Source organism: Canis lupus, chromosome 23, assembly GCF_048164855.1.
Source record: "Canis lupus baileyi chromosome 23, mCanLup2.hap1, whole genome shotgun sequence".
Taxonomy (NCBI): Eukaryota; Metazoa; Chordata; class Mammalia; order Carnivora; family Canidae; genus Canis; species Canis lupus.
This window is the reverse complement of record NC_132860.1, coordinates 38,401,059-38,415,802: the sequence shown is the minus strand read 5'-3', so window position 1 is coordinate 38,415,802 and position 14,744 is coordinate 38,401,059. Positions and strand designations below refer to the sequence as shown.

The window sequence follows — 14,744 nt, the reverse complement described above, 5'->3', positions numbered from 1 at the left end:
TAGCCTTGCAGCCGATTCTGTGATTTTCCTGATATCTCTTAAAGAAACTCTTGTTTTGCTTAAAATAGCCAGAGCTGGCTTCTGTTATTTGCATCTGAGAGCCCTGACTGATACACCTAATGTAGGTGATCCTGGATTCTGGGAAGCCAAAGGCCAACAAGTAACTTGTCCCTGATCCAATGCCAAAACAGAGATACAGGATTACCTTTCAGTCTGCTGTACTGTGTTTTCCATTGCCATGATCAGACTTTGTCCTCACAACATCTCTACCTATATAGACAGGTGGGTGAGTAGTAAAACAAGACTTTATTTTTTTTTTTAAGATTTTATTTATTTATTTGAGAGAGATCGAAAGTACGAGCAGGACAGCCAGAGACAGAGAAGCAGACTCCCTGCTGAGCAGGAAGCCTGACACAAGGCTTGATACCAGGACTCTGGAATCATGACCCGAACTGATGGCAGACGCTTACACCAACTGAGCCACCCAGGCACACCATAAAACAAGATTTTAAAATGAGAAAAGTAAAGCTCAATGAAACTAAATGGATTCCCTGAGGTCCCCAAATTAGTGACAGAACCCAGACTATAATCCTCATTTCTTGATTTCTAGCCAGAGGATTTCACTTAGATAACACTGAATGACTAACCTGCTTGAATTTTAAAGAATTCATTCATGAATATTCATCAAGGATCTGTTATATGCCAGTCATTGAGTAGGACAATGGGTTTCATCTTTTTCTAGCCTCAATATTCTGTTTTCTGAAAAGTATTGTTATTAGTATAAATATGTGTATATATAAATAAATATATTTATTAATGTTAATATATCATATAATAATATATTAATAATAAATATAACTTATATTTGAGCAGCAGTATAATATTGTTAAAACCTATCCAGAGGGGTGCCTGGGTGGGTAAGTCGGTTAAGCGTCTGCCCTCAGCTCAAGTCATGATCTCAGTGTCCTGGGATCCAGCCTTGCATCAAGCTCTCTGTTCAGCGCTGAGTCTGCTTCTCCCTCCCTCTCTGCTCCTCCCCTGGCTCATGCTCTCTCTCTCAAATAAATAAATAAAAATCTTAAAAAACAAAAACAAAAACAAAAACCAAACTAGCCAGACTGCATGGGGGAAAATCCTGACTTTCCCTCTTAGAGCTTGTGTATTGCACATCCTCAGCCTCCTACCCATAACCTTTAGGCACTCACCTCGACCCCCAAAGTCTGCTTACAGAAAGTACTTACAACTCACTGCATGAAGAGCACACTTTGCCTTTGTGCAGGGGAAACTAGGAAAGCCAGAGTTAACATCCTGAGCAACAGTCCTCAAACAACGATAGAGATTGGTGAGACATACTCCAGCCTCCTCACCTCTTGGTGGGAATTAACTCTAAAGAGTATTCCTCATAGTCTCCCAAAATTCCCCAAAGGGACTGAGATCCAGTTGTCCTTAGTGGTAACCTGCTTGATAGCATACACCTGCCTGGCTCCTTGCCACTCATTTCCCTACTCCTGAGCTGGCATTTCGTGGGGTCAGTCCCACCCTGCCAAAAGCTGCTTCTACTTGGATCCTTTTCTCATAGTCTACTTCTGGGGGGGAAACTAAACTAAGACACCATATGACCCCGGGAAAATGACTCAAATAATAACCTGCAAAATGAAGATAATATTACTTGCCTCCTACGTGTGACTCCATGAAAGAATTTAGCCTGATTCCTGGCATATAATCAGCAATTAGTGTTAGCCATTGTTATTGCATGTAGCAGTCTGTACTCTCAGAGAAGTGAGCCACATATTCTTCGACTTCTTCCTGCACAATCAGGGAGCCTGGCTGTCCTCTCTAGCTTCACCACTAGCCACCCCACCAAACTTCCTGTCTCGCTGAATGACAGATGCCGTTTTATGCTTCAGCCCTGCTCTCCCATGAGCACATTCCAAAATGACCAGTCTCTCTCACATATTTGTGATTCAGCACGTGCTGCCCTCCTTGCCACACATGCTTCCCCCTCCCCACACTCATCTCCCAGTAATGCCCACCTGTCTATCAAGCTTCCACCCCACTTTCCCTCTTCTAGGAAATGTTCTCAACTATCCTTCCTTCCTTTTCTGTTTCGTCCATACTACACACACCACACATACACACAAAAACACATATACATCCCACAATGGGGCCATGAAAAGAGAGCACCTAACCCAGATGTGATGTTCTCCCTCCTGCAGAGCACCATACAATTGTGATTATTTGCTTTCTTACCTGCCTCCTTCACTAGCTTGTGAGCATCTTTGCAGCAGGGACTGTGTCTTTTATTTCTGGTGCCCAGGCTATTGCCCATCTCAAAAAATGTAAAATTATTTATTTTATTTTTTTAAAAGAGTTTATTTATTTATTTATTTGTTAATGAGAGAGACACACAGAGAGAGGCAGAGACACAGCCAGAGGGAGAAGCAGGCTCCATGCAGGGAGCCTGATGCGGGACTCGATCCCTGGTCCAGAATCAGGCCCTGGGCTGAAGGCAGCGCCAAACTGCTGAGCCACCCGAGCCGCCCAAATTATTTCTTTTAAATAAGTGAATGTAAACAAACCTTCGGAGTAGGGGTATTATCTGTATTTTTCAGTTGAGGAAACAGCTGGGAACTTGAGCTGACTACATTCAAGGTCATACAATTAATATGTGGTCAAAGAAACACAAAACCAATCCTTTGCTTCAAAGTTGAAGATACGGTTGAGGGGTTTTGTGCTAGAGATGGCCTTTGTATCCCTTCTACTTCCACATCTTCTGCTTAGAAAATAAACTATCTCTACAGCCTTGGAGGGAGAGAGGTTTTCCACTCAAAATAACCCAATCCTCAACCATGGTTGATGGGCTCAGAAGTGGACAGATATCTGACCCAGGAGGAAGCCTGGGCAGACCATCTCTCTTGGGAATCCAGAGGACTGCACCAGTTGGCTGCATACGCTGGAACTACAAGGTGGCAGAGAATAAGGCTGATATTTAGAGACTTCTGTTTTGAGTTATGTGATTATGGTCTAAACCCAGTAGACCACTTATGTGGTCAATTGAGATCATACAAGAGAATTCACACTTTTTATTTAAAAACTTTGATCTGTTTTTAAAAATAAAATTTCACCTTTTTTTTTAAGATTTACTTATTATTTGAGGGAGAGAGAGAGAGAGAGAGAGAGAGAGAGTGTGTGTGAGAAAGAAAGAGAGAGAGAGAGAGAGAGAGGGAAGGGGCAGAGGGAGAGACAGAATCTTAAGCAGGCTTCATGCCCAGTGTGAAGCCTGATGCAGGTCTTGATCCCATGACCCTGAGATTATGACCTGAGCTGAAATCAAGAGTTGATGCCCAATCAACTGAGCCACTCAGGTGCCCCCTCAAATTTCATCCTTGTAAAATTAATTATGCTTCAATACTATAGATTAAAATAGACTGAAAGAGCAAATGAAAAATTTAATTCTAAGTATTAGTATTTACACAATTTGGTATCTTGTTACTTATGATTACTTCATCAACTTAATATCATCTGGGTTCTTCTATACATTTCTGCTCAGCCCTAAATAAATACAGCACAAAGTTATAACTATACATAAACATGTTAAAGGGTAGGTCAGATTATGTCCCTTCTCTGACCTGGAAGGCACAGTCTGATCCACCATCTGTTATGTAACTGCTCTGATCTCCTATCATTCCCATCTTTGCTATGCTGGCCTCCATATTCCTTCAACATGCCAGGCACATTCTTGCTCCGTGGCTGTAATAGTTTCCTAGGGCTGCCATAATAATGTACCATGAACTGCGTGGCTGAAAACAACAGAAATTTATTGTCTCACAGTTCTGGAGCCTAGAAGTTAAAAAAATCAGGGTGTTATCAGCGCCATGTTCCCTCTGAATCCTGTAGCAGAGACTATTCCTTGCTTCTTCCTAATATTTGTTTTTTAATATTTTATTTATTTATTCATGAGAGACATACACACATGGAGGCAGAGATATAGGCAGAGGGAGAAGCAGACTCCCAATGCAGGACTTGATCCCAGAACCCAGGGAACACGACCTGAGCCAAAGGCAGACATGCTCAACCACTGAGCCACCCAGGCACCGCCCTCTTCCGAGTCTCTAATAGTGGTCATCAATCCTTGGCATTCATTGACTTACAGCTGCGTCACTACAACCTCTGATAATTATCATTTAGCAAGCACTCTTCCTAAATATCTGTGTCTCTGTGTCCTCTTGTTTTTTGTCTTTTTTTTTTTTCTTTTTCTTTTTCTGGGTCCTCTTGTAAGGACATCAGTCATTCATACTGGATTGGCCATCTCTAATGACCTCATCTTAACTTGACTCCATCTACAAAGTCCCTATTTCCAAATAAGATCAAATTTCACAGGTACCAAGGACTTAGGATTTCAATATATCATTTCGGAGACATAATTCAGCCCACAACAATGGCCCTTGCAGTTGTCCCTTCTGTCTGAAATGCTCTTTCGCCAGATGTCTGCATTACCACCTCACTTCCTTCTGGTCTTTAATATCACTTTCCTTGTGACGTCTTCCTTAGCCTCTTATCTGAAATGGCAACATCCATTCCCCATTTCCTAGTTCCTGCCACAGCTTTATTCTTTTCTTCAGCATTCATTATTAGCATGGTATATATGTTGTATTTCACTTATTTATGTTGTTCATTTTCTGCCTCCCCTGGTGTAATGTAAATATCCACATGCAGAAGGCAATCAGTGAAATAGAAGTTCATGGTGTGTTTTTTTTTTTTTTTTTTTTTTTTTTTGAGAGAGTTTGCACGTTCTGTTTCCTGTGAAAAAGTAAAGTTTCCAGCATGTTTCTTCTGGTCATGGGGTTCCAGTTATAAGACTGAGAGCCTCTGTGGAGAAGGGGGATTTACAAAGAACAGAGAAGATAGAGTTCCAGAGAATGAGGAAACTCTAGTTTATTACTAACAGACCATGCTTAGTTCCAGAACAGACAGGGCAGGAAAATACTCACTTTCTCCAACAATCAAGAAGCCAAGAAAGAGATTTACTAAGTTGGGACAGAAGGGAAGGAAGATAATGCTTTTTTTGGCCTCCTGGATAACTTCAGATCAGGATCTTAATTGAAAAGTAGAACTATTTTCTTTATCTGGCTTTGCCATGGACTAGCTGTGTGACCTTCGGCAACATTTTACTTTTCTCTGAGCCTTCATTTTCTCATTGTTAAATGAGGCAGTTGAATTAGACAGTCTCTTCAGTCTCTTTCAACCATGCCAGTCTGTGTCACCTCAAATTCTAACCTCCATGAAGGTGGATCACCTCTTGTTTTCCTCCAGGTACCTAGCACCTAGCATAGGGCCTGACACATAGTTAACACCTAGAATGTTAGTGGAAGTACTAGCATAGAATGAATAGGTAAGGATTGAATAAACTATCTAGGTAACTTCTGAAGGAGAGGAAAGAGAAATCAAGGAATCTCATTCCATAGAGTCATATAGAAGATGTTTTTAATAAACTTGAAATCTTTATTGTAACCAAAGAGCCATTTCCTGAGGTTTGTTTTAAATATTCAGAGCATCAGACAGTGGAGTATAAAGTTATTTAAACCAACTCTGTGCCCCTGAGGGCCTTACCGTTTTTTTGCTGGGGAGACAGGAAATGCATACCACAGATGCAAAACTACGGAAGGAATCAGCAGCAGAGCCTGGTCAATGGTACTTATACTTTAAGATCTCACAGTTTGCAGGGTTCTTGGAGAAGTCTGAGAGGGAGAGACAAGCTGAGAGACCTCTTGTGGTTCCTGACTCTTCCACTCTAGCTCCTGGACACTTTGTCCAACCCAAGCTGGGACCAAAAAGCACAGCAGGCGGGGTACTCATCGTTGTCCTCTTTACCCTCCTGGGGCCATTGGCAGGTAAAAAACAAACCACCCTCTGCTTTTCTGTCCTGTTCCAGATTCTTGAGTCAAGTCAGATTTTTGCCCAGTTCAAGCCAAGAATTGCTCTGTATCAGCCAACTCCCTGCAAGTCAGCTGACTAATGGTTTTCTATCTTCATTTGAAAACAGCCTAGAAAAGCCTTGAGTTTTTCGAGAGTCTCTCTGAGTCATGGCTCAGAAAAACCTCTATATGTCATCCTATTTGATTTTTATAAAGCCTTCAGCTGCCTCTCCATTCTCAAACAGAGTGAATGTGGTCCTGCCTGGTTCTGGGGCATGCAGGCTTGTCTTCAAGTTCAAGCTGCCTCACTTAGGGGTAGTCGGTGTTTGACACATCACTTCTCTCTGAACCTTAACCGTCTCTTCCGTACAGGAGGGACTGTAACAACACTGTGCACACGCTCACTCCACCACCACCCCCGCCTGCCACAGCATTATTCTGAGAGTTAAATGAGATCACTTCTGTGACGGTATTCTACACCATACAACTCTAAGTTCTCTTTATTATCAGATTTCGGCTTTGATGAGTCATTTCAGATGTTGGTCCTTGACGTATGTGTCCTTCACCTAAACCCTCCGCCAACTCTTTCTCCTTCCTGTTTCCTAGAAAAATTATAAAGTTGGTGCTATGCATACTCCTGATGGCCTTTACTCCTGTACTTTACCTAACATCATTCGGGCTCCACTCTCCCTTCAAAGTGGGACCTACCAGCTGTTACTCCCTCACTCTGACAGTAATTATTTAGGAAGTTTTCTCCCAGCCCACACGATCACCATGCACACCTGCATATCTGAAACTGACATATTTAACATTTGATCTAGTTGTGGTCATGTGTAGGAACTCAAATAACGATGGACTGTAAGTCAAGAGTTCTGTGTTCCAGAATTAACGTTTTTTATTACCCGGGAGCTCTGGGCCATTCAGTTCCATAAACATCTATTCAGGTCAGGGGGGAGTAGGCGGGGTTGGGGTGGGGTGGGGGGGGAAATGTTGCCTATTGCGCAGAAACTCAAAGTTTTGTAGGTCACACAGAGAAGTAAACCTCCACTGTGAACAGTGTGCTATACAGTGGCACACATATGCACATAAGAGTACACAGCGGGAGGGACGATTTAATCAACCTTCAAGGGGTACAGAAGTACCATTTCAGAGAGGAGGTAACATCTGAGCTAGGCTTTGAAAGAAGATGGAAGATTTCTGCAAGGCCAAGAAAGAGACAGAATGAACAGAATGGTTTAGAAAGAGTACAGGTAGAATAAAATTCTCTTGCGATAATTCAAAGGAATGATGACCAGGGCTCAGGATGATGAAGGTAGAAATGGAAGAAAGGAGCATCCAAGAGACATTTGGGAGGCAGAATGGATGAAGTGATTTGGTGCTGTCTTCCCTGACTTCCCTGCTATGGCATGGGGTTGCTTGCTCCTTCCAGATGCAGGTGGGAGTCTTCCTGATGAGAAGTTCATCAGTCACCATCCACCATGGCAATGGTGCATGCTGCCGCTAATTTGGACTTTATTATGCTCGGTGAACTCTGAACTCCTTGATAGGCTCTCAGTTATGACTTTTCTTTTTATATTCCTCATGCTCCTTGCCAAGTTGGTCTAGTCCTCATAACCTGACCTGCAGCCTAATTCCCCTACGCAGTCCCACAATTCCCTGCTGGGGCAGAAGCCCTGCCCTGAACTCCAGATTGCTTGGCTGAGGTCCTGACACTCTGCTTTCCTATTCCAAGCCATTCTAACAAGGGGCTGAGTCTGCTCCCTGTGCTCTACCCTGGCCCCCCAAATCCTGCTGCAGCAGGATTGCCAGCTCTAGTGCTTCTTGATCCCAGCTTCTTCCTCCTGCCAAATTGGCCCATGTCACTAAGGTCCCCTCATATCTCATACTTAGGCCCACCCCAGTTCAGATATCACCAAACCTCATCTGGGGCCTTTGTAACATAGGGGGTTATACTAGGTGATTTCTAAGGTAGCTTCCTTCCAATACTAACATCCTGTGTTTCTAAGCAGGCCAACTGTGAAAGAAGTCTGCACTGGCACAGAACAATTGAGGCTGGGAGCAAGTGAGTCAGACTCAGCAAAACTGTCAAGTTAACTGTGAAGCCAGGAGATTAGAGTGTAGCACGCCACTGGGCAGACAGCAGCTGAGACTCAAACCACAGATTAGCCGACCCAGACAGCTGCGTGGATGAGATGACTGATGCCACACCTAGTTTATTAGTCACATTCATGATCAAGGAATTAACGACATCATTTTGTATCTCCCCAAAGGACAACATTCATCTATGACCTAAAGCTATTTCATGTGATGATTATAACTCTACCTTTTCTCATAGTTAGTGCTGGTGATTTGAGACTAAATATCCCATTAGTATTCTGCCCCTTTCCTAGAAATAATCACCAGTAAGTACTTCCCAAGGGTAAAGCTTTACTCTCAAGACTTTCTAAGTTTCTCCCAGATGCTTCTCAGGGTGTGTGCAAGAAAAAACACTGATTTTTGAAGACCCAGATTGGAATCCCACAGCTACTTACTAGTCATGTGGTTCTGGAAAAGTTTATCTCTTTGAGCTTTGGAAGTAGCCTTGCAAAGTAGTAGCCCAGATGCAAAGTGCCTGGCATGCAGACATTTCTTGATAAGAGTTCTTCCTCACATCAACCCTGCTACCTTCCATCTCTTCAAGTCTCTTTGCTCTCAGGATTGTCTCTCCTGGGCTTGCCTGGATTCCTCCTCTCTTTCCTACTGGAACCTACAAGGTTCCTGCCAGTTCACACAAGTTCCTGCTCTAAATTTCAGACCTAAGGCATGCTGAGTCAGGACTAGCACTTCCTGGAGTAAAGGCTCCCCCACCCCCACCCCCGCACTCCCCTAGTTATGGCTGAGCAATCACAGGCCAAGAAAAATCTCGGTCAGAAGATGAGATCATAGCTGAAGTCTATGAGCTCCATTGTCTCAGCCCCAGGGTCTGATACATTGAAGATGTGAATGCCAGTGCTGCCACTCAGTACCGGGCCAGTCAGGAGATTCCAAGAGACAGTGCTTAAGTGGGCAGGGGGGTAAAGTAGGATGCCTTGAAGCTGCTGAGCACAGGATTTAGTTGTGGAACACATATCTTTGGCTGGTTAGGGGCTAACATTCTTGGTTCTTCCTTCAAGGGGACTCTAGTATGAGGGGCCAGTAGACACATGGGCTATAAGAGTCTTCAAGATCATTTAGATCTACTTTCCTCTACACAAATGAAGAAAATTAAGCTTAAAGGAGGGAAATTATTTCCCTAATCCACATAGAGAGAAAGGGCCAGAGTGGCACCTGAACCCAAGGTCTCCAGTTTCTGTGTCCATAACTATGACCGTTATCCTCTGAAAAAAAAACCAGTAAATTCTTAAAATCCAACACATTGTGGATGTTGAATAACATGTGGAGGGAAGGTTTGCGAACAGGATTTCTAAAGAAAGCATTCACTGATCGACCAAATATTTGTTGAGTCCCAGAAGGTAAGGAAGGGCCAAATTGTGAAGGGTATTGAATGCCATCCTTAGGAGGGTGGATTCTACTTTAAAGGCAATGTGAAGCCATCAAAGAGTTCAGAACAGAGGATAGACATGATTGGTGGGAGGATTAATCTGGTAGCAGAGGAGGATGGGCTAGAAGAAATCAAGAAGTGCATGAGGATGTAGGAGATTTTACAGTAGTCCTGGCAAGAGGTGATTGATGGATGTCTAGAGAAGGGTAGGGGCAGTAGAACTGAGAGGAAGCAGGAGTAATGCAGTGAATGGGGCCTATGGTCAGTGGAATGACCAGATGACCAGGTCATGGCTAGGTGAGGCCAGGTGGGGCAGAAGGCTGGGCCCGAGGCAAGCCAAAGTACTACTTCTCAAGACTCTAGACACTGCCAGGATCCCAGGCTAATCAAGCAGGCTCCATTCACAGCAGGGCAATGTTTGATGGTCACAGCACCAGGAAGGCCACAGGTTGCTAACAGTTATTAACGGTCACTGAAATCTATGATAAACCACAGGCATCTGTTTTTCCAGCAAAGTGCAGTAAAAATGGGTGGTTGTGACAAACAGATAAGAAGTCCTATTAGAAGTGTTACCTATCAGAGGTTTTACCTATTAGGGTAAAATTTTTTAAAGATTAAATCTTCTAGTTTCTACACCTTGGCTGGATAATTTTGACTTACTGGTACAAGGTAGGTATCATCCACTACTAGCTACAAAGATTCAGTCTTTTTACAGTTAATAGGAGTGTCAGGAGTTTTGAGTCCAGACTGGTCCTCACTAGCTGTGTAAGTTTGAGCAAGTTACTAAATCTCTTTAAGTTTCCTCAACCATAAAACGAGGATAACAGTAGTACCTTTGTGAGAGTTGTTGTTCTAATGATATGACATAATGCATTGTAAGTGCTCAGTACAATGTTTGCCAAAGAACAAGTGCTCAGAGTCAGCTATAGTTAATTTTAATAGCTTTACTGAATTATTTTATAGCATGCTATATAAATTCACAAAGATCACTTTTGTAAATATAAAAAAATTTGTGTTCCAATTTTTAAAAGCCTCCTGTTGGGATATTGTACTTTAAATTTCAAAGATTCATGGATGAGGGGTGGGACAGAACACTGAATACACTGTATATGCAGATTTTACAAGTGTGCATAAAAGCTTTTTTTGGCTTCCCCCAAATTTTGTGTTCAGAAAATGATTTTGCTATTGATTGCTGGGTGACTTGGAGTAAGTCCATTTAACCTTCAAACTTCTTTTCCTTCTTCTGCACTGTGAGTGGGCATAGTCTACAGGGCTTGAAAGGCCCTACCAATTCTAAAATAAGCATATGGACTTACTTTTTTCTTTTGCATGGCTATAACAGCAAGTCAAACTCCAATTCTTTCTTTCTTTCTTTCTTTCTTTCTTTCTTTCTTTCTTTCTTTCTTTCTTTCTTTCTTTCTTTCTTTCTTTCTTTCTTTCCTTCCTTCCTTCCTTCCTTCCTTCCTTCCTTCCTTCCTTCCTTCCTTCCTTCCTTCCTTCCTTTCTTTCTTTCTTTCTTTCTTTCTTTCTTTCTTTCTTTCTTTCTTTCTTTCTTTCTTTCTTTAAGATTTGACTTATTCATTCATGAAAGATAAAGAGACATAGGCAGAGGGAGAAGCAGGCTTCCCACGGGAGCTCAATGTAGGACTTGATCCCAGGACCCCAGGATCATGAACTGAGCCAAAGGCAGACACTCAACCACGAGCCACCCAGGCATCCCAAACCCCAATTATTTCTAACAAAGCCTTAGAACTCTTCACAATTATCAGGAATTATTGCCGTGAATCTAACTACCATCTCTATTATGATGTGTACACTTATTTATCTAGTGGTTTGACAGAGTATAGCTGAACTGGAACACTAGAAAGGATATTCACAGCTGACAAGCAGAAAGCTGCAACCAGGGCACCTGGGTGGCTCAGGTGATTAAGTGTCTGACTCTTGATTTCGGCTCAGGTCAGTATCTCAAGATCATGAGATGGGGATCCCTGGGTGGCTCAGCAGTTTAGCACCTGACTTCAGCCCAGGGCATGGTCCTAGGGTCGTCGGATCGAGTCCCACATCGGGCTCCCTGCATGGAGCCTGCTTCTGTCTCTGCCTGTGTCTCTGTCTCTCATGAATAAATAAACAAAACCTTAAAAAAAAAAAAAAAAGATCATGAGATGGAAGCCCAGCGTCAGGCCCTGTGCTGAGCATGGAACCTGCTGAAGATTCTTTCTCCCTCTTCCTCTGCCCCTCCTCCACTTGAATGAATGAATGAATGAGTGAAAACTGGAACCAGAATTTGAGTTTCCCTGGGCTTACTGGTCTTTGGGGGAAAGGGACATGTTTTGTTTTTTAAGCTCTCTCATCTGTTCATTTTTATTGTCAAAGTTTCCCTCTGAGAGTGGTTTTTGGTGATAAGTTCATTAGTTTGGCAAAGTACAGGGAACAGGTGAGTAAAATCACCTTTGTGAGCGAACCTCTTGGGTTTAGCCCCAGCAGTCCCTCTAGCCCTTTCCCGCTCCTTTGTTTTCACACATTCTGATACAACAAGATTGACCTCAGCTGTTTCCTCAGATCCAGCATGTTTACTGCTTCGTGTTTTGCTAATGTTGCTCTCAACTTGGAAACCTTCTCTCTGAATTCTTCCTCCGATCCCACTGCCAACATCGGTATATGCAAATCCTCCCCTTCCTTCAAAGCTTAGTGATGTTATGTCTCTACAAAACATGGGTAATCTTTCTCCAAGGGTGCAGTGAATATCTCCATCAGCTAAGCCTCCAGAACTTACATATGTGCTTTTGATATGCACCTCTCAGACGATTCCCTGTCTAGGAGGAAATGTAAGAGAGTGATGTTATACCTATGAAATAAGGTAGAAGGAAACAGTAGTACTGATAGCTAGCATTTATTAAACACTTATTATGGGCAAGGCACTATTCTAAATGCTTTACATGTACTGGCTCATTTAAATCTTACAAAAACCTTATGCTATTAGGTCTGTTTTACAGATGAGGACACTGAGGCAAGGAGAGGCTTATAACTTGCCCAAGATCACCGCTAAGGCTCCAGTAGAGATTTGAACTCAAGTGTGACTGCAGTTCCTGTGCCTGACCACTGTGCTCCTAGACTCCACACTCTTTGAAAGCAGAAGGATTTGTGCCTGTTGATTTTTTGTAGCTCTTTATGTGCCTAGAACTTAGCACACAAAACTAGTTACCTGACAGATTTTGGAAAATTTAGGTCCCAGTCATTCCTATCTTTTCATTCCTAATATTCACAAGGTGACTTTAACCACAGAATAAGCAATTCCGTGAATTAAAAAAAGTCTATTGTAATTTTTTAAAACTCTATTGTAATTAAATGTCACATTGGGGATCCCTGGGTGGCGCAGCGGTTTAGCGCCTGCCTTTGGCCCAGGGCGCGATCCTGGAGACCCGGGATCGAGTCCCACGTCGGGCTCCCAGTGCATGGAGCTTGCTTCTCCCTCTGCCTATGTCTCTGCCTCTCTCTCTCTCTCTCTGTGTGAATATCATAAATAAATAAATAAAATTTAAAAAAAAATTAAAAAAAAAAAATGTCACATTGGACTGGGGCACCTGGGTGACTTAGTCGGTTAAGTGACCTATTCTTGACTTCGGCTCAGGTCATGATCTCAGGGTCATGAGATCGAGCCCAGTGTCTGGCTCTGCACTCAATGTAGAGTCTGCTTGAGATTCTTTCCTTCTACCTCTCCCTCTGCCCCTCTACCTGCTCACACACACACACATGCTCAATCTGTCCCTCTCCTCCTCAAACAAACAAACAAATAAATAAAATATTTTTTAAAAATTGGACATTAGACTAAACAGTCTGTAGTCAGTTATATGTTAATGCATGTGGAAGGCTAGGGCTTTTTAAAGAATGTTACATGTGGTACACAGCTATTTGACTCAGGGCTCCCAGCTCCTGTGCCTGGTTCCATTCCACTGCTCTAAGCAGCCAGATTCCGTTACCTTTGCTTCCTATGGCAGTGGGTCAACCTGGCTCCAGCTGGCCATGCACAGTGATGACAAAATATGTACTAAAGGAAAACATCATGTATTATTCCTGTGGGTCAAAGTTCAGTTGTAGTCAAGCTTACAGGTCAAATTCAGATCTGTTTCTGAGATATTTTCCACATCTTTTCCAGATATTTCTCACATTTTTTTTTTTTAATTTCTCACATTTTTGCAGAGATACTTCTTGGTCTGTGACATGGATTTGTGCCAAACAGCAGTTTACCCAATACTGTGATTCATTTATTTGTTTTCTATACACTGTTTGACTTTTTCTCGTATTTGGCTTTGGCTGAGGACACTCAGCATATGCTTTATGTGGCTAATCAGTCATACTTTTTGGTATTTTTGGATCTTAACACAAAAAAGAAATTAATCTGGGAATATCTCCAAAGGTAACAAAAACACTCATATGAAAAGATATCTATATCCCCTTGTTCATAACAGCATTATTTACATTAGCCAACCTGTGTATCCCTCAATGGGTGAATGGATAAAGAAGTTGTGGTATCTAAATACAATGCATTATTATTCAGCCATTAAAAAAAGTGAGGAAATTCTACCATTTGCAACAACATGGATGGACCTTGAAGGTATTATGCTAAGTGAAATAAGTCAGGCAGATAAAGACAATCATTATACGATCTCACTTACATGTGGAATCTAAAAACAAACAAACAACCTTGTTTTAAAAAAAACAAGGTCAGACTTATTACCAGAGGCAGGGGCTCGGTAGGGAGAATTAGAGGAAAGTGATCAAAGGGTACACAATTCCAGTTATAAGATAAATACTAGAGATGACATGCACAACACACCACCTCTAGCTAACACTGTTGTATCATACATAGGAAAGCTGTTAAGAGTATAAATCCTAAAAGTTCTCATCACAAGGAGAAAACATTTTTCCCTTTTGTTCTTACTGTATTTATATGAGCAGATAGATGTTGGCTGAATTTATTATGGTCATCATGTCACAATATATGTAAATAAAACAATCATGTGGTACACCTTAAACCTATACAATGACGTATGGCAATTATTTCTCAGTAAAACTGGAAAATAATTCAGACCAAAGGCTGGAATTTTTCTAATAATAAACCAGGGACTCCTCGTTTTCTTTTTAGTAAGTATTAACTTCAGTTTAGTTCTCCTCTGTGAAGTTTCACAGCATTAATGTTAAAACATAATTCAGGTCAAGTAGAATATCAGTTTCCGGTGTGTCATTAATAGTTCCAAGTTCATGAATAAGAGCCATGCAAAGTAGCACAGGCCCACAGAAATGGGCCTAGG

The 14,744-nt window shown here is 42.1% G+C and overlaps 1 long non-coding RNA gene across 2 annotated transcripts in view; it reads right to left on the bottom strand.

The window, feature by feature from the left end:
- LOC140615105 (uncharacterized) overlaps positions 1–14,744 on the bottom strand; it is a 140,884-nt gene that overhangs the window by 44,934 nt on the left and 81,206 nt on the right. The window lies entirely within an intron of this gene.